Source organism: Pan troglodytes, chromosome 1 (assembly GCF_028858775.2).
Source record: "Pan troglodytes isolate AG18354 chromosome 1, NHGRI_mPanTro3-v2.0_pri, whole genome shotgun sequence".
NCBI lineage: Eukaryota > Metazoa > Chordata > Mammalia > Primates > Hominidae > Pan > Pan troglodytes.
This window is the reverse complement of record NC_072398.2, coordinates 81,794,360-81,820,116: the sequence shown is the minus strand read 5'-3', so window position 1 is coordinate 81,820,116 and position 25,757 is coordinate 81,794,360. Positions and strand designations below refer to the sequence as shown.

The window sequence follows — 25,757 nt, the reverse complement described above, 5'->3', positions numbered from 1 at the left end:
TGAAATAGTTTCTTTGAAGTTTTATTGTGGACTTAAATCTAATATCCCTGACGTAATATTTATTGACTTTCTAGGCATCATTCATTCATTCAACAAATGTTTCTGAGTGCTTGTCAGATTCTACCACTAAGGTTGCTCTACTGAACATGACTTATAAGGTGCCTGTGCTCAGCAAGCTTACCTTCTAGTGAGGACTAAACAGAAACCAGACAAGTGAACAGGGTTTAAATTTAGGAGAAGTACATACAGAAAATAAAATCAGGTGATATGATAGTGACTTGAAAGGGTCTCTCTGAGGAGGTGACATTCAGACAAAGACAGAGGCCTGGGCAGAAGCATCTTCAGTGGAAGGAACAGAAATTCCAAAGACTGTAAGGTGCTTGTGAGTGAGTTTGGTGTACATTTACATGGTGCTGTAAGTGCCGAGAGGGTATATTAATGTGATGGTTTAATGTGACTAACATATTTTATGGAAATTAATTTTGATTTTATGATCAATCACACCAGATTGCCATAACTTAAAATTTCTATCTCAGGTCTTAGGAGTTACACTAACTTTTATTCTGTTCTATATTTGGCCAGTGGAACTCAAACCCATTTGAAAACGTTTGGTCTGAGATGTTCATTTATTTGCTGGCTTGTGTTCTGTTCTCTTTTAGACAGTTTTTTTGTGACCCCATTGTAATGTAAAAACATTTAAATATTTGCCAAATTCGTTGAATTATAAATCTACATTTTTACATAGGGAGACAAAATATAATGAAAAATAATTATAGTAACTTGGAAGAGACTTCAAAAGCAGTATCCAAAACTGCAAATTATGTTATACAGTTTAAGCACTTAGTTCATTTTCTTTGTAATAAAACTTATTCCACAAATACGTAATTATTTACAGGATTCCTACATAAATAAGGAACTACTAAGATTGCATGAAGGCTGGGTGCGGTGGTTCATGCCTGTAATCCCAGCACTTTGGCAGGCGGAGGCGGGTGGATCACTTGAGCTCTGGAGTTTGAGACTAGCCAGGGCAACATGGCAAAACCCTGTCTCTACAAAAAATACAAAAATTAGCCCAGTGTGGTGGTGGTGGTGTGCGCCTATAGTCCCATGTACTTGGAAGGCTGAGGTGAGAGGATTGATTGAACCCAGGAGTTTGAGCCTGCAGTGGGCAGTGATTGTGCCATTGCACTTCAGCCTGGGCGACAGAGCAAGGCCCTGTCTCAAAAAAAAGTGTAGCACGAAAACCACATGTTCTCTTTTGTGTTGAGATATGCATATGATTATACCCTTTTATCAAAATTTAGTAAAAGCATTTCTTAGCTCTTGCTCAAATTACAGATTCTACATGTCTGTCCTAACTTGTCATCCATCCAGCTGAAGCGTCTCAAGGTTAGAATCATGTCTGTTTCATCTTTCTGACCCCATGGAGCAGAGTACAGTGCCTATGCATAGTAATCTCTCAAAATTATTTGTTGAGTGAGTGAATGTGTGAACATTTTATGAAATTATCTTTAAGAGTAGTTACTCATGATCAGTATACTTTAAAAGATTGGCAAAACATTGATGACTTTTTAAAAAGTAATTTTGGCCAGGAGCAGGGGCTCATGCCTGTAATCCCAACACTGGGAAGTGAAGGGGGGAGGATCACTTGAGGCCAAGAGTTCAAAACTAGGCTAGTGAACATAGCCAGACCACATCGCTACAAAAGAAAAATTTTAAAACCAGCTGGATGTGGTTGGCTTGTGCCTGTAATCCCAGCTACTGGGGAGGCTAAGGCAGGAGGATTGCTTGAACCCAGGAGTGCAAGGCTGCAGTGAGTTACAATTGCACCACTGCACCCGGCCTGGGTTAAAGAGTGAGACCCTGTCAGAAAAAAAAAAAAAAATAAAGTCATTTCATAAAATTGTTGGAAAATATGCATTTCTGAAGGAGAGGCATCAGTGTGAAGAACACTCATCTGAACTAAGAATCAGAAAATGGATCTGAATTTCAGCTTTGCTATTCATTCAGTGTCCTTAAATAAATCATGCAACCTTGCACATCATTTTCTTATTTATACAATGAAAGCATTGGATTGATCATTGCTAACATTTCTCTCTGCTCTAAAACTCTGTGATTTTTATCCTTTGCTATTTGCAAGAACCAGAAGAGATAAAGGTTGCCTTTTATGTTAGATTTGATTCTAAATCTAATGATATAGGACAGCGGTGCTTAAGCTATTTTTGTGAAGTGATAAGGAAAAACCCTGGGAAAGGTTCAGTGGTGGTTTGCACAGCTGATTATTTGTTATGATTAATTGTTCCACTTTTATTTTCTTTTGTGGCCTGTAACCTAATTTTTCACTTAGTATTGGGATTATTTTAGTACAAACAAGTGATATATTTGTAAGAAGGGATCCAGAGAGTATGGTAAAATGTCTGGATGCTGATGTTCTCTAAGTTAAAGGAGATTCTAGGGGATAGTCTATAATAAAGGAAAAACATATTTTTTAAGGTTTTAATTTTTCAGAGTGCAGGGAGGTGCTAGGTGCTTTCCTCACATTAAGTATAACATTTCCTTTTACAGTATGTCAGCATATTGTTGAAGTTTTCCAATATGAAAATAATATCTATTTACTAGCATATTAAAGCTTAGCAAGAGAATTTTAATAGCCTCATTTAGCCTCCTAAACAGTCAGAGGCAGGGAAATATTATTTGAGTAACAACACTGTAGGTGCTCTCTTTTGTCTCTAGTAGCAAAATGAATTCTGGCTACCATGTACTGTAGGAGTGCTGCTGGCTTGAGGCTCCTGAGATCTGGCATGGCTGTTATACTGACTTGTTTTCTTTCAAATTCATGTTAGAAAAATCTGTGCGTGTGTGTGTGTGTGTGTGTCTGTGTACACAAATATTTATATTACTGTGTCTCAGTGCTTTGAGACTGTGTGAGGCAAGGAGAAGAGCTGTTGAGGCTTTTTATAGATAAAGTTGATAATGCTTTTTTGACTTGGTTTTCTGTTACCATCTTTTTTGTCTCTATTATGATATCTATTATATAAGTCAGAAGGAGAAATGACACAAATGCCAGTATACCAGTTCAAGATAGGATCTTGGTTTGATTTAGCTAAAATTTACCCTACTTATTGGTGCAATTTTTAACAATAGAAAACCATTCCTCATTGCTTGGAATTTTTATCTGCACTTTCCATTTTGAATATTATTGTTAGTTGTTGAACACCAGGTTTACTCTGCAGGACACCAAGCAAAGCTTTAGAAATTTCTGCCATCATTAAACCCTGAACAGACTGATAAGCAGCAAAATTGAATCAGTTTAAAAAAAAAAAAAAACTTGCCAACAAAAAAAGTCCAGGACCAGATGGATTCACAGCTGAATTCTACCAAACATTAAAGAAGAATTGGTACCAATTCCAAAAGATTGAGAAAGAGGGAATCCTCCCTACATCATTCTATGAAGCCAGTATCACTCTGATACCAAAACCAGGAAAGAACATTAAAAAAAAAAACTACAAGAAATAATAAATAAATAAAAATTAAAAAGAAAACTACAGACCAATATCCCTGATGAACATAGATTCAGAAAACCTCAAGGAAACACTAGCTAACTGAATCCAGCAGGACATAAAAAAGACAATCCACCATGATCAAGTAGGTCTCATCCCAGGGATCCAGGGATGATTTAACATACACAAGTCAATAAATGTGATACATCACATAAACAGAATTACAAACAAAAACCATACGACTGTCTCAATAGACAAAGAAAAAGCATTTGATAAAATCCAGTATTCCTTTATGATAAAAACCCTCAACAAACTAGGCATGGAAGGGACTTTTACCTTAAATTAGTAAAGCCATATCTGACAAACCCACAGCAAACATCATACTCTATGGGAAAAAGTTGAAAACATTCCCCCTGAGAACTATAACAAGACAACAATGCCCACTTTTACCCCTTCTATTTAACATAGTCCTAGAAGTCCTAGCCAGAGCAGTCACGCAAGAGAAAAGAAATAAACAGCATCCAAATTGGAAAAGAGGAAGTCAGACTATCGTGATTGTATGCCTAGAAAACCCTAAAGACTCTTAGATTCGAGAAACAAATTCAGTAAAGTCTGAGGTTACAAAATCAATGTTTACAAATCAGTAGCACTGCTGTACACCAATGACCAAGCCAAGAATCAAATCAAGAACCCAATCCCCTTTACAACAGCTGCAATAAAATATAAAATACCTAGGAATATACTTAACCAAGGAGGTGAAAGATCTCTATAAGGAGAACTAAAAAACACTGCTGAAAGAAGTCATAGATAACACAGACAAATAGAAGCACAACTCATGCTCATGGACTGGAAGAATCAATATTGTGCCAGTCGACAGATTCAATGCAGTCCCTATCAAAATACCAACATCATTTTTCATGGAATTAGAAAAATATCCTAAAATTCATATGGAACCAAAAAAGAGCTCAGGTAGCCAAAGGTAATTGTAAACAAAAAGAAGAAATCTGGAGGTATCACCCACTACGGGATTTCCAGTTATACTACAAGGCTGTAGTTACCAAAGCAACATGGTACTGGTATAAAAGTCAGCATGTAGACCAATGGAACAGGACAGAGAACTCAGAAATAAAGCCAAATATTTATAACCAACCTGATCTTCAATAAAGCATACAAAAAAGTAAATTAGGAAAGGACACCCTATTTAATAAATGGTGCTGGGAGAACTGGTTAGCCACATGAAGAAGAATGAAACTGGATTCCTATCTCTCACCTTATACAAAAGTCAATTCAAGATGGATCAAAGACTTAAATCTAAGACTCAAAACTGGAAATAGAAGATAACCTTGGAAAACCTCTTCTGACATTGGCCTAGGCAAAGAATTCATGACTATGGTGGCTCACGCCTGTAATCCCAGCACTTTGGGAGGCCGAGGCGGGCGGATCACGAGGTCAGGAGATCAAGACCATCCTGATCTCAGTGAAACCCCATCTCTACTAAAATTAAAAAAAAAAAAAAAAAAATTAGCCAGGTGTGGTGGCGGGCACCTGTGGTCCCAGCTACTCAGGAGGCTGAGGTAGGAGAATGATGTGAACCCGGGAGGCGGATCTTGCAGTGAGCCGACATCATGCCACTGCACTCCAGCCTGGGCGACAGAGTGAGACTCCATCTAAAAAATAATAATAAAAAAAGAATCATGACTAAAACCCCAGAAGCAAATGCAACAAAAACATAAATAAATGGGACCTAACGGAATCAAAAAACTTCTGCACAGCAAAAGAAATAATCATCCGAGTACACAGACAACCCACAAAGTGGGAGAAAATATTTGCAAACTATACATCTGACAAAGGACTAGTATCCAGAATCTACAAGGAACTCAAACAAATAAGCAGGAGAAAAACACAAATAATTCCATCAAAAAGTGAGTAGATGACAGGAGTAGACATTTCTCAAAATAAGATATACAAGTGGTTGACAAACATGAAGAAGTGCTTGGAATCATTAGTCATCAGGGAATTGCAAATTAAAACCACAATGAGATACCACTTTATTACTGCAAGAATGGCCAGATCTGGTGAAAGGGGAACGCTTATACACTGCTGGTGGTAATGTAAATTAGTACAAGCTCTATGTAAAGTAGTGTGGAGATTCCTTAAAGAAGTAACAGTAGAAGGCTGGGCACGGTGGCTCACACCTGTAATCCCAGAACTTTGGAAGGCTGAGGTGGGCAGATCACTTGAGGTCAGGAGTTTGAGACCAGCCTTGCCAACATGATGAAACCCCATCTCTACTAAAAATACAAAAATTAGCCGGGTGTGGTAGAGGGTGCCTAATCCCAGCTACTCAGGAGGCTGAGACCTTGAACCTGGGAGGCAGAGGTTGCAGTGAGCCGAGATCACGCCCCTGCACTCCAGCCTCGGTGATAGAGCAAGACTCCATCTCAAAAAAAAAAAAAAAAAAAAACCTAACAGTAGAAATACCATTCTATCCAGCACTCCCACTACAGGGTATCTACCCAGAGGAAAAGAAATCATTATATGAAAAAGACACCTACACATGCATGTTTATTGCAGCCCAATTCACAGTTGCAAAGATATGGAACCAACCTGAGTGTCCATTGACTAATGAGTGGATAAAGAAAATGTGATATGTATACACCGTGGAATACTACTCAGCCATAAAAAGGAACAAAATAATGTCTTTTGCAGCAACTTGGTTGGAGCTGCAGGTCATTATTCTAAGTGAAGTAACTCAGGAATGGAAAACCAAATACCATATGTTCTCACTTATAAGTGGGAGCTAAGCTATGAATATGCAAGTGCATACAGTGATATAATAGACATAGGAGACAGAAGTGGGAAGAGAGTGCCAGATAAAAAAACTACATAATGGTTACAACATCACTATTCAGATGACAGGTGCATTAAAATCTCAGAATTCACCACTATATAATTCATCCATGTAACCAAAGCTATTGAAATTTTAAAAGACATTTTAGCCGTTATTTTTGTGGAGCCATGAACATGATTCAGAGGCTAAATTGTAATAAAAGATTTCTCTTAATGTTCTACTAAGTTGGTTGCTTGGTGTTATCATAACCAGTGTAAAGTGAATGGGCCATAGAAGGCCTTCTTCTATACCAGGGAGAATAGGGAACCTCTTAAGGGTCGTTGTAAATTTTTTGTTGTAATTGCAGGATGAGTGACTTTGAACATGAAAAAAGTAAGAGTCTGTGAATAGATGTGTTATGGAGCTGCTGTTTTTAATTCAGAAAGGGAGGGTGTATACTAACTGCTTTAATATTTAAAAATCTTTAAAATTTTTATTTGGTCTAAAAAGCATTACAAGTAGAAAACTTTTTTTTTTTTTTAGTTTCTGTACAGTTAAGTCGTGAGTTGGACAAAGAATTTTTACTGAAGGAAATAGATTATTGGTGGAGACTCAAAGTAGTAAGGGCAGCATTTTGGAGTTCATCCATTGAGCCTTTTTGCATTCAGGTAGAATGAGAGCTAAACTCAGGCCAAATGGAGAGATGGTCAGAAAGAATCCAGTTTTATGTTACTTCTAAGCAACCTGAGCTTAGTATTTGAAAAATCTTCATTCATATTTGTCTATTTCATCTTCATCACAACTTAGAACTTTCTCATATTGTAACACATCTTTATATTTAATATCAATATTGTAATTCCTGCCAAAGTGGTTCTTACTTGTTTTTAATCTTTATTATTTTCTCTGTTGGACCTATTTTTAGGACTCTGGTTCATCTTAGCTCCTCATTGTCTGAAGCAGAAAAACTTCTTTCAAGAGGTTCTTTGTGATAAAATAATAAAAACTGATTACACAGCATTGCACTCCATTATTTACACAGATTTGGGTAATAAAGGAAAAGTGTTTGGTCAGATTCTGGGGACCTAACCAAATATATTAGGAAAGTAAAGAATTCAGCTAAAATTCTTTTAATAAAAATAAATTTACAAAAACTTGGTGTCCATTAAAAAGATTGAAACAAAAAATAGAAATGTATATGGTAAATGTTAACCATTTAGTGTGAAACTACAAGTCCTTTTTCCTGTGTTCATATATATGTCCATAGGTATATGTAAAAGTCAGATCATATCTGTAACTATCCAGCATATTTCCAATTATATGCAAACACTGTAGTGTGAAATACGGGGACTGTTTGCACTTTAAAAACTTGTATCATGAAGGCTGATTTTTAAAAATTATAGGCTGGAAATGGTGCAAATATGCTATATATGTTTATATGCTGTATGGGAAGACTGATTTTTTTAAAATTATAGGCTAGAAATGGTGGTGCAGATATGCTTATATAACTAAGATAACTAAGTTGATGTGCAAGACAGGAAAGAATGGTTGAAATTAAAAACCATAATTTAATATTGATTTTGCACTAATAACCAGACCCAATTTTGGAAATTCCAACTTGTTCATAATGTGCATATACAACAGGAGTTTTGCAGAGTTTTGGCAAAGTATGTGGCAGCCACATGTCTTCACAGAACACTGAAATAATCCTTAGTAAACTCTGGTAACTCTAACTTGTGAACACCAAATTAATAACTCTTAATAATTTAACGTATTTGTTATTGGTAGTTTGCTTTCAGCTTCAGACAATTGGAACTGGCTGAAATACAAAGGAGTTTGCGTGGCTAATCTGATTGAGAAACCAGAAGCTTCAAGGACAATAGGACAGGGCTGTGTTTGGACTCTGCACTTCTGTGTTTGCTTTACCCTCATGGTTGCAAAATAACTGCCAGCAGCAGCCAGGGAAATATGCTTCCTTGTTAATAATGTCCAGAGAAAAGAGAGTAGTCTCAGTATTCTCTATTAAAAGTAAGACTATATCAGAAAGGTTCAGGAGCTCTGTCCTTGATTTCACTGCCCAGAATTGAATAAAAATTTGAAATGCAGTTCACTTCTGAGCAAGCCATTAGCTAGGGGGTTGGGATTAATCATTCAGGCCCTTTCCTTGTCCTTGCTCTTATTCAGCTAGAGAGAGTTGGAATGGCAACCAGCATGTACTACTACTATGTAAGCCCTCAGTCAAATGTCACAACCAACAGAAGCAACAATTTTGAATCAGCTCTATCCCACTAGTGGCAGGAAGAAAATACTTTGGCAATCACTAGTGTAATGAAAAGTGGGCTGAGGATGGACCCTAAGGAACACTAACGTTTAACCAGTAGAGCAAGAGGCCAAGGTGGGTGGATCACTTGAGGTCAGGAGTTCAAGACCAGCCTTACCAATGTGGTGAAACCCTGTCTGTACTAAAAAAAAAAATACAAAATTAGCTGGGTGTGGTGGTGCAAGCCTGTAATCCCAACTACTTGGGAGGCTGAGGCAGGAGAATTGCTTGAACCTGGGAGGCAGAGGTTGCAGTGAGCTGAGATCAAACCATCACACTCCAGCCTGGGCAACAAGAGTGAAACTCCATCTCCAAAAAAAAAAAAAAAACAACAACAACAAAAACAAACAAATAGAGCAAGAACGAGGAGCCTGTGAATCCATTTCCTGTTTTATTCCATATTGCTTCTTTGATATGGAATAAGACAGTAATGATGACTCCAGGATTTTTTTCTTTTGCATTTCTTTTTCCAAGACTAGAGTAAATGCTGGAAACACATTAAAGTTAGAAATAGAGACTTGAATTTATTCTTTAACAAAAAATGTTCCTTGAACATTTAAGTAAAAATGTATCTATGATACAAGCATTTTCTAATTTAAGATAATAGCAAGCAGAAGAAAACAAGTTAAATGTAAATTTTTTTTTCTGTTTCCTGCTCTGTATGTAAAGTCAAGAATCTGACCTTTGAGTAAATTTCATCATATTTCTTATCGTAAAATAGATTACAAAATAAATCCTGGGAATAAGTAAACAAACACTTCCCTTCGAATTTCCTGGGGTGGTTTGTATTTCGTTTTTTTAAATTGTGGCTGGTCTTCAGATTCATTCAAAATATAATTTTAAGAGTCCATTTTTTGGGAGTATAATACTGACGGCATTTAGCAATTTATTTTTAATTATGAGCTTCAAAAAACTATTCAGTTTGCTTGAATTCATTAATTTTAACAGCATATGGCATGTTCAGTTTACCCAGTGGCTTTTCTTCATTAAATCTGTGTGTCTCTGGTCACTTTAATGTCAGTAGCTCATCAGTTTCTTTGAAGTGCTGCCCATTAGAATTATGGAAGGAAGGCTGGGCACGGTGGCTCATGCCTGTAATCCCAGCACTTTGGGAGGCCAAGGCGGGCGGATCACCTGAGGTCGGGAGTTCGAGACCAGCCTGACCAACATGAGCAAACTCCGTCTCTACTAAAAATACAAAATTAGCTGGGCATGGTGGCAGGTGCCTGTAATCCCAGCTTCTCGGGAAGCTGAGGCAGGAGAATCACTTGAACCTGGGAGGCGGAGGTTACGATGAGCCGATATCGCACCATTGCACTCCAGCCTGGACAACAAGAGTGAAACGCCATCTCAAAAAAAAAAAAAAAAAAAGAATTATGGAAAGAAAAGAAATATGGAAGGAGTTGTGGTTGGATATACTGAGGTTAAAGGATAAAATGTAAAGTATCTTGTAGTATATATGAAGGCAGTGTGGTTAGTTACTAAGGAAGAACTGCATCCTTGTATGTTTTTTTAAAAAATCTTACAAGTAGTGTTGTTAAAATGTATGACTCAAACTTCATACTCATCTTTACATACATATTTAATATGTTGAAAAAATTCTTCTTCTAAAAGGAATAAATGGTTAGGTTTGCTGCCCTGTGTGGGAAGACATCAGTGATTGGAGATTGATTGTGATTAGTAATACATTACGAATGGTAGTGGATTGAATGTTCTACGTGCAAGGACCCTCCTGTCCTTGAGTGATTATAAACAAACACTTGATTTTCGCTTGGTGCTTTACATGTGTAGGAATGACAGACACACTGAACTACTGTTTATCTCTGCATATCTTTTAGACAGTGAGATATTAGCCAACAGACTCAATTCAGGAGACCAGAGTTTTTTTTTTTTTCATTTTATTTTGCTGCTGTTCCTCACCTAGTTCCAAAGAGTGGGATAAAGCATTGCATTTTCTATTTCATATTTGTCTCCTCTGAAGTTTGACACTGTAAGTCAGTGGTTCAGGGTCTTCTAGGGGTTTGTTAAAACCCAGATTGTTGGGCCCCCACCTCCAGAGGTTCTGATACAGTCGGTGTGAGGTAGGGGCCAAAAAAGTGCATTTCTAATAAGTTTCCAGGTGATGCTATGATACTGATCCGGGTACTGCCCTTTAAGAATAGCTACTGTGCACTGTTCACAATAGCAAAGCCATGGTATCAACCAAGGTGCCCATTAATGATGAATAAAGAAAGTGTGGTACACAGATACCACGGAATACTACACAACCATAAAAAGAACAAAACCATGTCCTTTGCAGCAACATGGATACAGCTGGAGACTATTACCCTAAGCGAGTTATTGCAAAAACAGAAACCAAAATACCACATTTTCTCACTTGTAAGTGGGAGCTAAACATGGGGTAGGTACCACATGGATATAAAGATGGGAACAGCAGACACTGGGGACTCCAAAACGGTCAGGAGGAAGGAGAGCAAGGGTTAAAAAATTAGAGATCAGGTACCGTATTCACTGTTTGGGTTATGGGTTCAATAGAAGCCAAAACTTCAGTATCATGCAATATATCCAGGTAGCAAACCTACATATGTACCCTCTGAATCTAAAATAAAAATTAAAAATTTACAAAAAGAATTACCATTGTGAAAACTCTTATTTTTTATTTATTTTTTTGAGACGGAGTCTTGCTCTGTCGCCAGGCCAGAGTGTAGTGGCGCGATCTCAGCTTACTGCAACCTCCGCCTCCCAGGTTCAAGCGATTCTCCTGCCTCAGCCTCCCGAGTAGCTGGGACTACAGGCGCACACCACCATGCCCACCTAATTTTTGTATTTTTAGTGGAGACGAGTTTTCACCATGTTGGCCAGGATGGTCTCGATCTCTTGACCTCGTGATCTGCCCACCTCGGCCTCCCAAAGTGCTGGGATTACAGGCATGAGCCACTGCACCCGGCCTCTTATTTTTATTTTTTATTTTTTTGGAGACGGAGTCTAGCTCTGTTGCCCAGGCTGGAGTGCAGTGGAGTGATCTCAGCTCACTGCAACCTCCAACCCCCTGGTTCAGGCAGTTCTCCTACCTCAGCCTCCTGAGTGGCTGGGATTACAGGCGCATGCCACCACGCGCAGCTAATTTTTGTATTTTAGTAGAGGTGAGGTTTCACCATGTTGGCCAGGCTGGTCTTGAACTCCTAACCTCAGGTGATCCGCCTGCCTTGGCCTCCCAAAGTGCTGAGATTATAGGTGTGACCCACCGTGCCCAGCTGTAAAAACTCTTAACAGTTTTAATTAAACCAAGGAACTGTCATATTAAATTTATTTAAGGAAAAGATGCATAATATTTACTACTGTTTAGATTAGACTTTATATTGGTTCTCTCTCTCTCTCTGAATGTTACCTATTACATTAGGTGACCCACAGGGAATATTCACTTAAAATTTTATGTTTCTTTAGTCAAAGAATGGTTATCACTTGGTGATGGGCATTTTGTAACTTTTCACAGACACGTTAGTTACTGCTGTTAGGCTGAAAGCCACTTTTGGACTAGCAGAAAATACCTTGCGTTATTTTGTTTAACATTTCAAGCAAAGATAAAAATTTTAAAAAATTGTTCTTAACTGAGATAACATAATTGTTATTTCACTAAATGAATATTGAAACTTTTAAAACCAATCTGAAGCCAGTACAGCCTCTTTGCCATTGCCAGCTGTGCATGTTGCTATGGAAACTCAGTAGGGACTAGCAGGATTACTGTTGTGAGGACCACACCTGGTTTATTTGCATCCAGTTTAAGTTGGGGGAACATTTCAAAAGAATAAAAGGTCTCAAGATGTGCCAATGGACAGCAAGGAAGAGCTTGTTAGTTTGTAACCATCATATTGGAAGGGTGGGTAGGTTTTTCTTAACTCCTTACAGTTCCTGGTTGGGAGGGTTTGGTGGATGTGTTAAAAATTTGTTTTGTGTATTCATTTCTCTCAATTTTTCGCTATTCCTTACAGTGTTTTTTTGTTCTGTGTGCTTTTTGTTTTAGGTATTTCTTCTTGTAATTTAAATGTTTTTTTCATTCTCTTAAAGTATGGACAGATCAAAATTTTTTAAGAGGAAAGAATTTAATTTCTTTTCAGTTGTATTATGTAATAAAATATCTTAATAAGGTTTTCATCACTGTTAGCTATGGTAGAATTTTATGTTGATCTCTGATTTTAAGTAGTATGAGCCTCTATGCTCCCCTTCACTCACAAAAACAAAAACAACTCCTTTTATTTATCCCCCCCCACCCCGAGACGGAGTCTTGCTCTGTCACCCAGGCAGGCCGGAGGGCAGTGGCACCATCTCAGCTTACTGCAACCTCCACCTCCTGGGTTCAAGCGATTCTCCTGCCTCAGCCTCAGCCTCCTGAGTAGGTGGGATTACAGGCACACACCACCACACCCGGCTAATTTTTTTTTTCTTTTTTTTCTTTTTTGTGAGACAGCATCTCACTCTGTCACCAGGTTGGAGTGCAGTGGCGTGATCTCTGCTCACTGCAAGCTCTGACTCCCTAGTTCAAGCGATTATCCTGCCTTAGCCTCCCAAGTAGCTGGGATTACAGGCATGCATCACCACGCCTGGCTAATTTTTGTATCTTTTAGAGACGGGGTTTCACCATGTTGGCTAGGAGGGTCTCCTTCTCCTGACCTCGTGATTTGCCTGCCTTGGCCTCCCAAAGTGCTAGGATTACAGGCGTGAGCCACCGCGCCTGGCCAACAACTCCTTTTTAAGAAGACACTTTGAACTGCATTTGATTTTGTTTGTACCATTGCATCTCAGCTGTTCAGATTCATGAAATAGGAACAAAACTGAATGTACAGAAAAAAGTTATGTGGGCCAGTTATATGAGCACTGAGTATGGATCTATAAAATTTACATAGTTTTCATTAATTAGTTATACTACTCAATCAGTTACACTGACTTATACCAGTTATACTAATTATGCTAAATCAAAAATAGCTATAATAGTACAAGTATATGTTAAATAAGAGTCATAGCATGTACCATTTCTTTATTGGTTTATGTTGTTTGAATTCTATCGATGAGGATTCTGAGGCCTCATGACAAAGAGGGGAATGGTCAACCAGTGATAGTAAATTTTCACACCTGTGTGTACCAAGTATTGGTCTTTCTCATTTTCTAAATACAAAATATATTCTTATATCTTTTTTCAGAATACATCCATAGCAACCTGTATGGATCTATTGCTATCTATATCATCCATCTATGTATATATATAAAGCCAGTAGATACTTGTATTGTATATTAGGGGGAGGTTAATGTCAAATTTGGAGATCAGGTTTTTTTTTTATGTTAGTGAAATGCACCCTTTAAAAAAAACCTGAGTAGGCTGTTTTATCCAGCTTCATGAAAGAATAGCACCATACGACACATATTCAAAGAACTTTCTGATTTATCTCCGTGGTCCTTTAGTAAGGGCAGGTACTAGTTATTTCTGTTTTGTAGGTGAGGAAATAGGTACGAGAGGTGCCTGCCTAAGGCAGCTAATCTAAATGTGTCCTGATGGATAGTCTGGTGTCCCCCACTGTGTGTAATTGTTCTCTCTTTAAGTGTTAGGTTATTTTATACAGCTTACTCAGTTTTGCCTTTTTCTCTTTTTGTGTTCATAGACTGGAAAAGTAAGAAGAGCTTTCCTGCCTTTTTAATTACCAAACTACTCTCAGTTTTCAATGAATCAGTTCAAAGAAAGAATGCAGTCTTTCTATACCTGGTAAATATTTTCTGCTAAATAAAGCTATTAATTTAGTAGCATCTGATAAATCCAGGTGTTATGATGATTACCTTTAATTTTGTGGAATGACTATTAAAATGACTTATCAAATATATATTTTTCTATTTTTAACTCTGAAATTTGTTTGATATTTATTGATATGTTGGAGTGATGCTTGGGATGCCTGCGACCCAGCCAGCAATGGAAAATAGTTTAGGATTGGCCCTAGTTCTTAGATTAGACTCTGGTCTCTTTTGAAAAAGTTGTGAAATCAGTGGAAATAGGGTATATAAATATATTTTTATATCATCTTTATTCTGTGATGATATATCATTAGCATTAATCCCTGTATGATAGTTTAATAGAAGCACTTTGTAAATAATGGTTTTATAAAATTAATGTAGTAATGAGAATACTACATTTTACCATTTTACAAATTACCTACATGAAGATTAAAGAAGTAACTTGCGAAAGAAATTCAGCTAGCTAGTGTAGAACAGAGATCTGACTCCAGTTCAGAATCTACATCTGACTCCTAGTCTAGTGCCTTTTTTATATTTTTATTTTTAAGTACTTTAAATATAAATGTACGTGTCTAAGAGAATAAACAAACCATAGTGATGTTTCACATGGATTTTTCTTTCGATATAGCTTATAATGTTACAGTGTTACTGTTAACAGTATTAACCATTAATTAACTGGTATGTGCCTTTGAAACTTTTGTATGTATTATTTTATTTAAGCCTACGAAGAACTCTTGAGAGTATTACTGTCCATTTTACAGATGAAAAAACTGAGGCTCAGAAAGGCAGTCATATAGCTCAATATGCTAGAACTGGAGTTTAAACCTAGTTCTGTGTTATTTCAAAGCACATTACTAAACTGTTTAGCCTGCTTATTTTTTTAAACGAAAATTTATGTGATCACAAATTCAACCCATCTCATGTTAACTAACACTGATTATGGAATCATTTCCTCTCCTAATTCACCTATCCAAAAATCTCAACATTTTAGAGAGAGGTGAGGTAGTGTTGAGAAACCATATATTCCTCCGTAATGATTTTAACTAAGGGAATCATACTATTTTTATAATGTAATTCAAAGATATGAATCTTATCCCCCTTTAAAAATGTTTATGAAATATTTGTATATCGTAAACTATGTTGAAGTTCAAGTAAACTAATTTGGGCAAGTCCAAAGGGATATTTTGTGTGACTGAACATTTATCTCATGTTTTCACTTTTTATAGTTGATAAGCAATAATTTATTTTCATAAGACATTTTAAAAACGCTTTTCAAAATTAGCTGACACCTTTAATGAAAAAAAATGATGTTATAGAAAGAGTATTATTCAGAAATTAATATAACATTTCACATCTGACTGGCCTGGGGGTAAATAAGGCTTATTACCATGAATGAAACTGTAATGATGAAAAGTGTAGAGAAAATTTCTTCTTAGTAAAATAGCCAGAATGTCTGAGTTTGCCAAAACCAGGAGAATCTTTGCTTTAAAACCTGTCTCATTCCCTGAAGTTCACCTTTCCTCAGGAATCTCATTAAATTACTACCACCACCTGGCTGGCCAAAAGAGGGTGGGGACACAGAGAATGTAGGCAATTTTTTTTTTTTAAACGGGATCTCTCTCTGTTGCCCAGGCTGGAGTGCAGTGGCGAGATCTCCACTCACTGCAGCCTCCACCTCCCAGACTCACGTGATCATCCCACCTCGGCCTCCTGAGTAGCTGGTATTACAGGCATACACCACCACACCCAGCTAATTTTTGTTTTTTTGTTTGTTTGTTTTGTAGAGACGGGTTTTTGCCACGTTGCCCAGGCTGGTCTTGAACTCCTGAGCTCAGGCAATCTGCCCGCCTCGGCCTCCCAAATTGTGGGGATTACAGGCATGAGCCACTGCACCCAGCTGAATGTGATATTTAAAATACCTCTTTTAATAGCTCATATCATGTAACCGTTTATTCCTGGTACGGTGTGGAGATCTTACAGCAAATAATTTTTAGTTACATGCATTTTAGCCTATGCTATTCAAAATGAGAAACAAGGTACATTCGATTGCCTAATGCCTTTCTATTTTGGGCAGTCATATTTAGGACTTTATACAAGGTGAGAAGCATTAACAGATAGTACTTTGATTTTACTTTTTAGTAAAACTCTTTCACCTAAAGCTTATAAAGATAACGTGAAATTTATTGAGATAATCTGTCATTATGGAAAGATTACAAAGTTGATTACCCTAAGTACACTTCTACCACTCATCCTCTGAGTAGAAGGGCAGGAGGATGGGGCAGGGCTGGAGCAACTAACATTTCCTGAAATTCCTACTCTGCTGGGCATATGGTAGACATGTTCACATGTATTCTTTTATTTTTAGTATACATAGAAATGTAGAAGTATAGGAAGTAGGGCAAAAAGAAGAAAAGCGTTGTGCATGGAATTATTCCTTCCTTTTTGTTTGAACGGTCAACTTGTTAACCCTCCACATTCTTTCTTCATCTGCTTTTGGCAGCAGCAAATACAGTTGATTGTTTCCAGTCTCTGAATCATAACTACCTGGGACTGCTGTATAGTGTTCACCTGGCCAGAGGTGCTTCTTTTTTAAGTTTTCAGAAGACAACATTTGTACTTCTTAAAAAATGTTATTTGAGGATTAAAACATGAAGACAAAAGAAGAAAAAGAAAACCACTAGTACTTTAGACATGTTCAGATAGTCCTAACACTATTAAGACTTTATTCCTGTGTACAATAAAGATGATTTTCTGGCCTGTGGATTAAAGAGCATGGAAATACTCAAGAGCATTGCTTAAAATTTTTTCTTGTACTAGGAGAAAATGTTTGACAGTTGTATTTATTAAATATTTATCAAGATATAATACCTTTATTTTTATAATTCCTGATTACTTTCAAAATAACATATTAATTTTAAGGATAACCTTGGGAGACAGCATAATTCTCATTTTTCAAATGAGAAAATTAAGGTTCAGATGTTAGATTAGTTTTTTAGTAATGCCGTAACAGGGTACTACAAACAACAGAAATTTATTGTCTCTCAGTTCTGGAGGCTAGAAGTCCAGAATAAGGTATTAGTAGGTTTGGTTCTTTCTGAGGGCTGTGAAGCAGAATCTGTTCCATCCCTCTCTTCTTGTCTTCATCTGTTCTATGTCTGTCTTTGTTCAAATTTCCCCTTTATATAAGGATAGCAATCATACTGGATTAGGCCCAGTCCTAATGACCAGATCTTAACATTTGCAAAGGCCCTATTTCTCACTAAGGTCGTATTTACAGGTATAAAGGGTGTAGACTTTAACATCTTTTTGGGGAAGACACAGTTCAATCCGTAACAGATGTTAAGTCCTTTCCTCTCCTAAATAGTGTCTCATAAGTAGGAAAGTTTGACATAGCACATTGTAGTGCCACTAAAATGGTAGTTTTAAAAGAACATGACAATATATTTATAATACCACATTTAAAATTCATTTTCTAATACTGTCTTATGTCTGGGGAGATTTTATTTTAAATTAACTAAGTTTCTAAAATATTAATAGAATTTTGGGTTGTAATGGTTTCAAACTTTTTCTTCAAATAATGAGTAAGTGATGACACCAACTGTGTAAAGTTATTCAAAACCCAGTGCTTAGATCTGGCTTTATGTCTGAACTTCCATTAATAAAATGTAGACTTGTAAAATGTGGACTCCTCTATAAGATCTTGAAATGTCCATCAGAATACTGTTTAAATTGTTGCAAGAGCAATCTGACAGTGGAATATCTGTACATTTCATATTTATGTAAAAATTGTGGTTTTACCAGTGTTAATACACATCTTGTGACTAGGGATTTCTGAGTGTTGGAGAGGTCAAAGCCATACTAGGATAACCAAAAAAAAAAAAAACTGTATAGTGGTTTGTTCATCTGTTTCCTTTTTCTTTCTTTGCTGTTTTTTTAAATTTCAAAATAATTTGAGAGTTACAGAAAAAATGAAAGAATAGTGCAAACAACTCATCCTGGAACCTTTTGAGAGTAAGTTACTGACTTGATGCTCTGTCACCCCCAACTACTTTACTGTCCCTACAAATAAGGACATTCTTCTTCATAGCCACAATACAAACATAAAACTCAGAAAATTAACATTGACAGGTTACTATCAACTAATCCGTAGACCCTATTCAAATTTTGCCACTTGTCCCCAAAATGTCCCTTACACCAAAATAATCCAATCCAAGACTGCACATTGGATTTAGTTGTCATATCTCTTTACTGTTGTTCAATCTGGAATAGTTCCATAAGTCTTTTTGATTTCTAGGGTCATGGCACTTTGGAAGAATATATTTTGTGGAATGTTTTTGAATTTGGGTTTACCTGATGGTTCCGCATGATTAGATTCAAGTCATGCCATGCATCTTTGACAGGAGTGTCATAGAGTGATGCTGTATTCTTATTGCATCCTTTCAGGTGGTGCAAAATTTTTATTTGTTTTTTTTTTTTTTTTTTTTTAGACGGAGCCTTGCTCTGTCACCCAGGCTGGAGTGCAGTGACGCAATCTCGGCTCACTGCAGCCTCTGCCGCCCGGGTTCAAGCAATTCTCCTGTCTCAGCCTTCCGAGTAGCTGGAACTACAGGTGCACACCACCACGCCTGGCTAATTTTTCTATTTTTAATAGAGACGGGGTTTCATGATATTGGCAATTCTGGTCTCGAACTCCCAATCTCAGGTGATCCGCCTGCCTCGGCCTCCCAAAGTGCTGGGATTACAGGCCTGAGCCACCGCGCCCAGCCTGTTTCTTGACTGATTACGTTACCTTTGATCGCTTAACGTGATGTTTGTCAGTCTTGTCTTCTGTAAAGTTGTGCTTCTCTTTGTAATTAATAATTATTTTATGGGGAAACTGTAAATTTTCATCACCAAGTTTTCATTTACTAGATTTAATAGTGGTCCTCTCTCCCTCCCTTCCTCCTTCCCGGGTCTCACTCTGTCCCCAAGCTGGAGTACAGTGGCATAATCGTAGCTCACTGAAGCTTCAAACTCCTAGGCTTAAGAGATCCTCCCACCTCAGCTTCCTGAGCAGCTGGCACTATAGGTGCATGCTACCACACCTGGCTGACTTTTTTGTAGAGACAGGATCTCACTATGTTGTTCAGGCTGATCTCAAACTCCTGAACTCAAGTGATCCATCTGCCTAGGCGTCCTAAAGTGCTGGGATTACAGGCATGAGCCACCGTGCCTGGCCTTTTGTTATTTCTTGACTGAACTTATTACTGTGATGGTTTTCAAATATTGATTTCCTAATTATATTATTCTACATTATTTGGAATCCTACTATAAGGAAAAGCTTTCTCTTCTCTATATTTATATCTGTATGGACTCATGAATTCCTTTAAGCAATAGTTATAATTCATTCATTTTTTTTTTCCTTATCCAGATTGTCTAAAATTTGGCTAATGGGAATGCCTTCAAACTGGTCTTGTATCTTTTTCACATATTCCCATAATTTTTTAAAGTGCTTCCACTAATGGTTTTTTTTTTTTTTTGAGAATCCCTGTTTTATTAATAGTAGAAAGTAGCATTTAGAAGTCAAGATGTGGGTGCCAAGTATGGTTATTGCTGTACGGGTACTATTGCCCCCAGGCACTCCATGGACAGAACTAGACAATAGAATATATGTATATGTGTGTTTATTTCACTTAAAGCTGTGTTTATTTTTGCATTTATATATTTTGAAAACCATTGACTTTATACCAAAACTTCTAATTCCAATTTAGTATTAGAGAGTTGATTCTAGTTTTTTTCTCTGTTTAAGGTTTTAGTTCCTTTCCCCAACAGTGGTACACTTCACTCTCATTATCCTTAAAATAATTACTTACTACAGTTTCTCTCTCCATATAACCAGTCTCCTCATTGCTTCTCCCCACTCACTTTCCTAAGCTTGGATGCCTGCCTTACTCAGCCCCATCTAATGACTTTTGGACTGAATTATGAAAAAAAGTTCATTTTTTAATGACAAATATTAAAGTAAATTGGACAAATTTGCTTCTACTACACCACCTTTGGTTAATTTGCTTCCTCTATTCTTATTTATTTTTAATTTGGAACCCTATTAGTTCCATGTTGATGGAAATTCTTTGAGATTTTTTAAATTAAGCTTAATTAGGCATTTTATATTATCTTAATCCTACTCTTAGGAGCTGTTACATTTAAGGTGTTAAAGATAATTAGCTGGCTAACTAGAGATGCTCTGAACATTGATTATTTTTAATTTCAACGCATATAATCAGTTTAAAATGAATTGCTTTCGTTATATGAAAACATTCCATCATTTATGAAGAACAATAAGGACTTTTTACTGTTTTTAAGTCAATTCTGGTCTCATTTACCTCAGCTCTAAATTATTTTCATAGAACATTATTTATGAACAAATAATGCCAGAAAATAAGATGAATTCCAAAAAAATCAAGGAGTTACTATATGTGTGAAGATGATTTATGTGCAGATTTTTTCTTATTAGAATGGTCTAGGGATATTGATTAACTTTAGAAGTTGTTAGCAAAATATAAATAGCAAATATAAAAAGAATATTTAACTCCTGAACTGTTAGAGAGGGGAAGAAAGGGGAATAAAGAAATTGCATTTAATATTAAAAACCAGGAAAGGGGGGAAGGGAGATCCACAACAAAGAACAACTAAAGTAAATAAAAACTATAAAATGACGTGATGGGAAAAGTCCAAATATATCAGTAATCACAAAGGAAGTAGTAAATGGGTTAAACAAACCTCTACTCAGATTGGATTTTTAAAAAATGAAATGAAAATCCTATCTATTTCTTTTCATAAGTGACATACCTAAAACCAAATGACACAGAAAAGATAATTAATGAATCTATGGAGCTATGCCAGTCAAATAGTATAAAAACAAAAGAGCTGTTATAACAGTAAATTCTGAGGCCAAAAAAAGGAGGGAGGTAGATAAAGGAGGATAATTTTAAAGTGATAAAGGAACAGTTTACCAAGCAGAAATGTCCATGTACGTAAAAATGTTTAATATAAAATGCCTAATAATCAATAGACATAATTACCACGACGACAGAGATGTTAGGATTATCTGACAAGGATTTTAAAGCAGCTGTCATAAAAATGCTTCAGTGAGTAATTATGGACACACTTGAAACAAATGAAAAAAATGTGAAGTCTGAGCAAAGAAATAGGCCTCAGTAAATAGAAAATACAAAGAAAAACTAAATAGAAATTTTAGAACAGACAGCTACAATATCTGGATTAAAACTCACTGTGTAGGCTTACAACAGAATGGAGGAGACAGAGTGAACTGGAAGGTGGAACAATAGAAATTACCCAATCTGAACAAGAAAGAGAAAAGAGAACAAATAATCAATGGACCCTCAGGGACCTTTAGGACTACAACAAAAATTCATCTGAATGCTGGGAGGAGAGGAGAAAGAGGGTAGGGCTGAAAAGTACTTTCAGAACACTGACTGAAAACTCCCCAAATTTAGTAGAAGACATATACCTATATAGATTTAAGAAACTGAGCAAATTTCAAACAGAAAAATTTCACAAAACAAAAAAATCTCCAAGATACATTATAATAAAACTTTATATAAACTGGAGACAAAGGAAAAATCTTGAAAACAGAGAGAAATGACACCTTACCTATGGGAAAAACAATTCCAGGGATAGTGGATTTCTTAGCAGAAACCATGCAGGCCAGGAGGCCAAGGCATATTTTTCAGGTAGAGAGAGAGCTCAGACTCCCCCAAATCTGTATCTAGCAAAAAATATCCTTCAGGAATGAAGGGAAAATCAAGACATTGTTAGGTGAAGGAAAAGAAAGAAAATTTACCTCCAGCAGACCTACCCTAAAAGAATGACTAAAAACAAAAGAGAAATGTAATCATGTTCCATATAACAATGTTTCAGTCAATGATGGACAGTGTATGTAACCGAGATCCCATAGGTTATAATGGAACTGAAAAATTCCTATTGCTTGGTGATGTCTTGATGATTCTGGCCCTGTGTAGGCCTAGTCTAATTTGAGTCCTAGTTTTTAACAAAAAAAAATTTTGAATAGAAAAAGCTCATAGAAAGGATGTAAAGAAAGAAAATATTTTTTGTGCAGCTATACAATGTCTTTGTATTTTAAGCTACTATGGGTTATTACAAAAAATCGTTTATTTATTTATTTATTTATTCTTTTGGAGACAGAGTCTTGCTCTGTCGCCTAGGCTGGAGTGCATTGGTGCAATCTTGGCTCACTGCAGCCTCCACCTCCTTGGTTCAAGCAATTCCCCTGCACACCAAGCGTGGCTAATTTTTTTTTTTGTTTGTGTGTCTTTTTTGGAGATGGAGTCTTACTCTGTTTCCCAGGCTGGCGCACTCTCGGCTCACTGCAACCTCTGCCTCCTGGGTTCAAGCGATTCTCCTGCCTCAGCCTCCTGAGTAACTGGAATTACAGGCATGCGCCACCACGCTCGGCTAATTTTTGTAATTTTTTAAATAGAGATGGGGTTTCACCATTTTGGTCAGGCTGGTCTTGAACTCCTCACCTTATGATCCGCCCCCCTTGGCCTCCCAAAGTGCTGGGATTACAGGCGTGAGCCACTGTGCCCAGCCAATTTTTTTTTTTTTTTTTTTTTTTTGGTGAGACAGAGTCTTGCTCTGTCGCCTAGGCTGGAGTACAGTGGCACAATCTCAGCTCACTGCAACCTCCACCTCCCGGTCTCCTGCCTCAACATCCCAAGTAGTGGAATTACAAGCATGTGCCACCACGCCCAGCTAATTTTTGTATTTTTAGTAGAAATGAGGTTTCATCTCGTTTGTTGTTGGCCAGGCGGGTCTCAAACTCCTGACTTCAAGTGATCTGCCTGCCTCAGCTTCCCAAAGTGCTTGGATTACAGGCATGAGCCACCACACCTGGCTAAAAGTCAAATTTTTTTTTTAATGAAAAGTTTATAAATTAAATAAGTTACAGTGAGCTAAGGTTAACTTATTATTCAAGAAAGAAAAATATATTTTTATAAATTGAGTGTAGCCTAAGTGTACAGGCTTTCTCTAGTTGACACTAGTGTACAGTAATGTCTTAGGCCTTCATTCACATTCACTCACAACTCCTTCACTGGCTCACCCATAGCAATTTTAGTCCTGCAAGTCGCATTCATGGTAAGTGCCCTATACAGGTATACTAATTTTAATCTTTTATACTGTATTTTTACGGTATCTTTTCTATGTTTATGTATGTTTAGATATTCAAATACCGTTTTAGAAATACTTGTTAGAAATGCAAATACCATTGTGTTACAATTGCCTACAGTATTCACACTAACATGCTGTATAGATTTGTAGCCTAGGAGCAATAGGCTATGCCATATAGCCTAGGTGTATAGTAGCCTGTACCATCTAGTTTTTTGTAAGTATGTTCACACAGTGATGAAACCACCAAATGACACATTTCTTAGAATATAGCCCCATTGTTAAACAAAGTATGACTATATACTTGGTTGTAAATCCAACAAAACATGTACAGGATGTGCATGCTGAGAACCACAAAATGCTGATGAGAGAAATCAAGGAAGATACAGAGTAAGGGAGAGATATATACTATATTCAGGGATTAGAAGGCTTAACATAGGAAAGATCAGTTCTCCCCAAATTGATATACAGGTTTAATGCAATTTCTATCAAAATTCTCACAGACTTTTTTTCTAGACATGAACAAGAATATTCTAAAATTAATAGGAAATGCAAAGGAATTGAAATAGCTGAAAAAATTTTGAAGAAAAATAAAATAAGAGTCAGTTACCCCAATTTCAAGACTTATTACATAGCCACAGGAATCAAGCCTGAGAGTATTGGTGGAGGGATAAACACAGATCAGTGGAACGGAATATTGAACCCAGAAATTGACCCAGAGATGTATAGCCAACTTATTTGTGACTAAGGTACAAAAACAATTCAATGGAGTAAGGACAGTCTTTTTGACAAATGACTGAAGAAAAAAACAAAACAGAAACTCAACCTAAACCTCACATAAAAAAACAAAACAGAAGAACATCTTCAGGATGCAGGATTTGATGAACAGTTTTTAAACGTGACACCAAACATACAATCCATAAAAAATTGATGAATTGGCTTATCAAAATTAAAATATTTTGCTATGTGCAAACCTCTGTTAAGAGGATGAAAAGACATGGTCCACAGTGGGAGAAAATATTTGCAAAGAACATATCTAATAAAGGACTCCTGTCTACAATGTATAAAGAACTTTCAAAATTCAACCCTAAGGAAACGATTCATTAGAAAATGAAATTTTTGGATTTTTTTAGAACACCTGTAATCCCAGAACTTTGGGAGGCTGAGGCAGGTGGATCACAAGGTCAGGAGTTCAAGACCAGCCTGGCCAAGATGGTGAAACCTCGTCTCTACTGAAAATACAAAAATATTAGCTGGGCATAGTGGCACGCACCTGTAATCCCAGCTACTTGGGAGACTGAGGCAGAGAATTGCTTGAGCCCAGGAGGCAGAGGTTGCAGTGAGCTGAGATTGCGCCACTGCACTCCAGCCTGGGCAACAGAGCAAGACTCCGTCTTAGGAAAAAAAAAAAAGGAAAACTTCAAAAGAAAGAAATAGACATGTCACTGAAGAGGCTGTATGGATGGCAAATAAGCACATAAAAGGGTGTTCAGTATTACTAGCCACTAGGGAAATGCAGATTAAGATCACCATGAGCTATCACTGCACACCTACTAGAACAGCTAAAATAAAAAATAGTGACAATACCAAATGCTAGTAGATTTGGAGAAGCAGATCTCTCACATTGTTTGTGGGAATGTAAAGTGTTACAGGTATTCTGAAAAATATCTGACAATTTCTTAAAAAATGAAACAGTTCAGGCATGGTGGTTGTCGCCTGTAATCCCAATACTTAGGAAGGCTGAGGTGGGAGGATGGCTTGAGCCCAGGAGATCCATACCATCCTGGGCCACACAGGGACACCCTGTCTCTACAAAAATAAAAATAAGCTGGGTGTTGTGGTGTGCACCTGTGGTCCCAGCTCCCTAGGAGGCTGAGGTGGGAGGATTGCCTGAGCTCAGGAGGTTGAGGCTGTAGTGAGCTGTGATCACACCACTGAACTCCAGCCTGGGTGACAAAAGTGAGACCTTATCTCCAAAAAACAACAGCGAAATCCCTAAACCTAATACACATAGTTTGGATATTTGTCCCCACCCAGATCTCATGTCAAATTGTAATCCCCAGTGTCGGAGGTGGGGCCTGGTGGAAAGTGTTTAGATTATGAGGGTGGATCCCTCATAGCTTGGTGCGGTCTTCTTGATAGTGAG

The 25,757-nt window shown here is 37.1% G+C and overlaps 1 protein-coding gene across 4 annotated transcripts in view; it reads left to right on the top strand.

Moving 5' to 3' along the window:
* Positions 1-25,757, top strand: part of POU2F1 (POU class 2 homeobox 1) — a 206,391-nt gene that overhangs the window by 68,574 nt on the left and 112,060 nt on the right. Inside the window, exon 2 of one of the 4 annotated variants that reach the window (XM_016961676.4) lies at positions 14,299-14,399. The gene's annotated coding sequence lies outside the window, so the exon portion shown is untranslated. 4 annotated transcript variants of the gene reach the window in all.